The sequence below is a fragment of the Jaculus jaculus genome, chromosome 11 (genome assembly GCF_020740685.1).
Source record: "Jaculus jaculus isolate mJacJac1 chromosome 11, mJacJac1.mat.Y.cur, whole genome shotgun sequence".
Classification (NCBI taxonomy): domain Eukaryota; kingdom Metazoa; phylum Chordata; class Mammalia; order Rodentia; family Dipodidae; genus Jaculus; species Jaculus jaculus.
Genome location: NC_059112.1, coordinates 83,460,047 through 83,466,109, shown reverse-complemented (window position 1 = coordinate 83,466,109; position 6,063 = coordinate 83,460,047).

Sequence of the window (6,063 nt, the reverse complement as noted above, 5' to 3'; positions counted from 1 at the left end):
TCCACCCACTGCAAACGAACTCCAGATGCGTGCGCCCCCTTGTGCATCTGGCTAACGTGGGTCCTGGGGAATCAAGCCCCGAACTGGGGTCCTTAGGCTTCACAGGCAAGTGCTTAACCACTAAGCCACCTCTCCAGCCCAAGTAATTCTTGCCTTTAATGTGTTCTCTCAGTTATTTTGGACACAGTTAACAGAAAGCCAACTAACATACCTGAATCTTATAGAAAAACAAAAAAACTTGCACTCCTATTATTTCATTTAATACAAATAAATAGATAAGAAAGTTATGTTTAGTGAACAAATAACTTGCAGAAGCTAGTCAGAGCAGTCAGACACACTGACTGTATTTTTATAAAGGACCTTATAGTTAATCAGAAATCACAAAATTTGGCCTTGTATTAGCAACAAAAGAAATGAGAACATAGGCAGGACATCAGAAGAGAACCAAATAAGTGTCCCTCCACCAAATGTCAATGGCTCATATATATCTTCCTTAGGGAAGTTAACCTCGGTTGTCAGTTTGACAGGCCTTATAATCATCATGGAAATAAGTCTTTGGGCATGCATGTTGGTAAGGGATTTTATGGATTTGATTATTTGAGGTGGGAAGATCCTGCCTAAACATGGGCAACACTATTCTATGGGATGGCCATCCTGAACTATATAAAAAGGAGAGAGCTAGCTGAGCACCAGCATCTATCGCTTGCTGTTTCCTGACTGTGGATACAGTGGGACTGGCTATCTGTAGCACTGCCGTGCTTCCTTCCCCACCATGACGGACAGTACTTTAAACTGTGAGCCGAAATAAACCCGCCCACTCTCCCTCCCTCACTCCTCCCTTCCATTGCTTTCATTGAGTTTTTGTTTCAGCAACTACTGATACAGGTAGCATCATTTATTTCAACCCTGTCTTTTTTATTTTACAGAGCCACAACATATAATATTTTATCTGGTATTGAAGAAACTGTGGAAAATAGTTGCTGAGGTAGTTTGAATATATGGCCCCCAATATATTCAGTGTTTTATTACCTTGTAGTTTGAATCTGCAACCACCTGTCTTGAGGCAGTGTCACTGGGTGGATCTTAGGGTCCAGCCCTCAGGTGTGGTGGTGGGTTTAAGATTCTAATCTAAAGATATGCAAAGTGTGCCTAGCTGGAGTTCCTGAAGTGTGTTATGCTGTTTGGTTTTTTGGCTTGTGTTTCTCTCTCTCTCTCTCTCTGCTTGGATCTGTAAAGGCAGGCCAGCTACTTCTGCCATTATGGAACCTTCCCTGGATCTGTAAGCTTCAGTAAATCCCTTCCTCCACAACTGAGCCTGGTCTGGAAGTTCATCTCTGTTAGATCAGGACAAAATGGAGTCATCAAAGACAGCAGGATGGTAACAGACACAAGGAAGTGGGCCATCCACATTCCTGAAGAAACCACCCAGCCATTATCTCTTCCTTGCCTAACAATGACCCAGGTCTAGGTTTTCTGCCTCCTTATCTCTCATGTGGTCACTTCTGGTCTCACACCCTAGGGCTAAGGTAAGGAACAAAGGAGTTCCTTCCCTTCCTCACCTTCCCCCAACTGAAGAGCTCTATATAGCTCACTATATGTTACCTCAAATTTGACTGCTCTGCTCTTGAGAGTCAGTCCTGGCAGCTCATGTTTTTCCTCAATAAAAGTTTCCATCTGGGCTGGAGAGATGGCTTAGTGGTTAAGTGCTTGCCTGTGAAGCCTAAGGACCCCGGTTCGAGGCTCGGTTCCCCAGGTCCCACGTTAGCCAGATGCACAAGGGGGCACACGCATCTGGAGTTCGTTTGCAGAGGCTGGAAGCCCTGGCGTACCCATTCTCTCTCTCTCTATCTGTCTTTCTCTCTGTGTCTGTTGCTCTCAAATAAATTAATTAATTAATTAAAAAAAAAGTTTCCATCTTTGCCTCAGAGTGGTCTCTATGATCTTGGTCACTCCTGAACCTTACAATCTCAGCAAACCTGAAGCTGTGTGCTACAGAAGTTGGTACCAGAATGTGGAATGAGATGAACCTGACCATGTGGATTTTGGTCTTTTGGGACCTTTATTTTGGAGGAATAGGCATGGAATTGGTGTTTGCATCTGAAGAGATCTCTGGAGTGGTAAGCCAAGTTTTGTGTACTATTCTGATGAGAGTTTGAGAATGCTAAGTGCAGACAGTATTGAACTTCAAGGGTTGTCTTATGAGCTTTCTAAGAGGAAGGGAAGACTTCAGAGAACTTTGTTGGAACTGGGCTACTGGCATAAGGGCTGGCTGCATCATGCTGCCCAGGTCCAGAGAGTTTGATCAAGGTTAAATTTGTAATGGACTGATGTGCTTGACTAAAGATATTGGACTGAGAGATTTAAGATTTTAAGTTGGAAAACCTCATGCAAGTTAAAATACAGGCACTGAGACTGGTTTTAGGTTACTGAAGCAGCTGTTGTCAACATATTAGCAATCATAAGGAAGATGGCCCAACTGCTTTACATTAAAACAATGCAGAGGATGCCTGAGGAAAGACTATCATAGAAATGCAAACTCTTTTGGAAAGAGTTGACTGGAGAAGGAACCTGCTTCTCAAGGTTATGAATTATTTTGTCCCTGAATTAAGAATATGGCTGTGTCCTGCACACCTGGCATTAGTTTTGGAAGTATGAAAAATGCATGGAGTGTCATGAAGTACATGAGGCAGGGCATGATGACCCTGATAGGCTGAAAGAGCCTTTGGAAGATGGGCCATGGTTTACATGGAGACCTGAGGATGTTTTGGATATACCAGGACTGTGCAAGGACTACCATGGAGCACACTGTTAGCCTGCAATGAAAGTTTTCCCTGGCTACTCTGCCCAGCTGAAGGGGAAGATTTGGAAAATCTGAAGGCTATCAGTCTCTGGTTATATTGGACTTGAACTGCAGAAGTTTGATGGTGGTTGAGTTTGCATTATTTTAGTCTCTCCTTGCTGTGCCCTTATACCAATTGAAAATATTTACTGTGTGCCTTTATATGTTGAAAGTATTGAACTTGTTTAACTTTACAGGACTTGCTATCTTAAGTTTGTCAAGACTGTGTGGACCTTTGAAACTGGACTGAATACAATTTACAACGTGTGATGGTTTTAAATCTACTGGGGGTCAGGGGCAGAATGTGGTAGTTTGAATATATGGCCCCCAACATATTCAGTGTTTTATTAGCTTGTAGTTTGGATGTGCAGCCACCTGGCTGGAGGCAATGTCACTGCGTGGATCTTAGGGTCCAGCCCTCAGGTGTGGTGGTGGGTTTAAGATTCCAATCTGAAGATATGCAAAGTGTGCCTATCTGTAGTTCCTGAAGTGTGCTGTGCTGTGTGGCTTTTTGGCTTGTGCTTTTCTCTCTCTGGTTGGATCTGTAAAGGCAGGTCAGCTTCTTCTGCCATTATGGAACTTCCCACGGGTCTGTTAGCTTCAATAATTCCCTTCCTCCATAACTGAGCCTGGTCTGGAAGTTAATCTCAGCAAACCTGAAGCTGTCTGCTACAGTTGGCATAATTGTCCGATTGCTATTCCTAAACACAGCATTGAGGCTGTATGCATGCCCTTCCATTTAAATGTGGGCTATTGCTTGGGTGAAAATTTTCAGAAAATCATAGGTAAAGGGTTGTTTCTCAGAACTTGGGGAGTTGCTGTGACCCTTTACCAGGTGGGGCACAGGGACAGATCTCTTAGGTCATTGTGGGTGTTTCCACAAAAAAGGGGGACTTTTGGATCCTGATCTCTCTCCTTACCTTTCCTGGCACTCACTTGGGCATGCATTCATACCATCATGTGCTGTCTTCACCAGAGGCTCAGGCAAAATTCACCAGAACATGTCTTGAACCTCCATAACCATGAACCAAAGTCAGCTTCTCCTTACTCACTTTTTCATTTTTCAGACAGAATCTCTCCCACTATGCAGCCCAGGTTGATGTCAAACTGGAAATCCTTCTGCCTCAGCCTCCGGAGTGAGTGGGTTTGCAGGCATGTGTCCCCATGGCATAATCACATCAGAAAACATTTAGTCTTTGTTGCAGTCAGGTTCACATTGCTGGCAGAAATCACCAACCAAGAACAACTTGTGGGGAGAAAAGGAATTTCCACAATGGCAGGGAAAACAATGGCATGAGCAGAGGGTGGATATCACCTCCTGGCCAACATCAGGTGGACAACAATAACAGGAGAGTGTGCCAAACATTGTCAAGGGGAAATTGGCTACAATACCCATAAACCTAACCTCAGCAAAACACTGCCTCCAACAGGCGTTATCAGCTGGGAACCTAGCATTCAGAACAGCTAAGTTTATGGAGGACACCTGCATCAAACTACCACAGCCTTGTTTTCCACTCTATCTGAAGTACTTAGTAAAGCGTTTGAATATAGTATCCAGACAAAATACATTAATAAACTAATCATAGAATAAATAAATGATCATATAGAAAAAAATAATAAAAACACTAGAGAAAATTGTATTTTTATTTATTTTTGTACTGTGAAGATAAAGGTTACATGATTTTTAACAAAAATTATATGTCAAAAGCATGCCAATTTTGTTTGAATGTGCTCACACACATTTGTATTTTAGTGCCATGACTCCTGGAATTGGAGAAAAACTTTTAATCACTTCCTCCTTTCCTATTTTTCTTCTTCTCTTCTCTTCCCTTCCCTTCTCCCTTCTCCCCTCTATACTTTCCCTTCTTCTCCCTCCTCCTTTCCCCTTTTCTTTATTTTCAAACATTTATTTACATATATTTTTATTAGCATATGTTAATCAAACATGTAAACGATGTATTTTATCCCATTTACTCTCCATTACTCACCCATATTCCCTTTCTTTAAAATGTTTTTTAAATTGTATTTATTAATTTGAAAGAATCAGAGAGAGAATGGGCATGTCAGGCCCTCTAGCCACTGCAAATGAACTCTAGACACATGTGCCACCTTGTACATCTGGCTTATGTGGGTCCTGGGAAATCAAATCTGGGTCCTTTGGATTTGCAGGCAAACACCTTAACCACTAAGCCATCCCTCCAACCCTCCCCTCCTTTTCTGAGACAGATCCTCACACTGTGGCCTAGGATGGCCTCAGACTTGTAGCAATCCTGCCTCAGCCCCCTGACTCCTGGGATTATAGGTGTGAGCCATTAAGTTCTTTTTTCATAGTAGCTTTTATATGATGCACCTTACAGAAGAAATAACTTGTTCATTCTTATTTAATATGCTCAAATGGATCAATTTTTTTTTCTCCATGACTAATGCTTTTATTATGAGTTGAATTATTGTCCCAGAAAAGATGCTGAAGTTGTACTTCTCAAGACCTCAGAAAGTCACCTTATTTGGGAATAGGGTTGCTGCAAATATAATTAGTTAAGATGAGGTCAGAGTGGACCAAAAGCATCCCTAACACAGTATGACAAGTGTTCTTATAAGCAGAGTGAAATTGAGATGCAGAGACAGAGACATCCAGGAAGAACACTGGTGACAATAGTCAGAGATGGCAGGGGCAGCTGTGGGCTCCAAACCCCACAACTTCATGATCACCACCAGGAGCTGGAAGGAGACAAGGAAGGCAGTAAGTACTGTGACATCACTACCATTTGCCTTCATAAAGTTTCCAGCACCCTAAATTGAAATGCCACTCGCCTGAAGCCACACTACAGCTTCCATTGAGGCCAGGTAACCACCTTCTACTTAACTTCCCTATCGATTTAACTTAGGTGCCTCATGTAAGTGGAATTATGCAGTACTTGTCAGGTTTGTGTTTCGCTCATTCCACTCAGCATAGTATCATCAAGTGTCATCCATGTTGCAGTGTGTGACAGAATTTCCTTCCTCTTAAAGGCTGAGAAAAATCCTCACTTACATAATGGAGAGTTTTGAAATCTCAGACTAAAGAATGACAAGACAACCAATGAGTGAGACATCTCTATCACAGGGCTCAGGGACCATTGCCAAAGGTGTGGCCAAAAGAATGTAAGAACCAACGGGAGCGGAGAAGTGCTTACACAACTGTCTTCCAGACACAAAGTGACTGTGTTATCCATGACCTTATAATG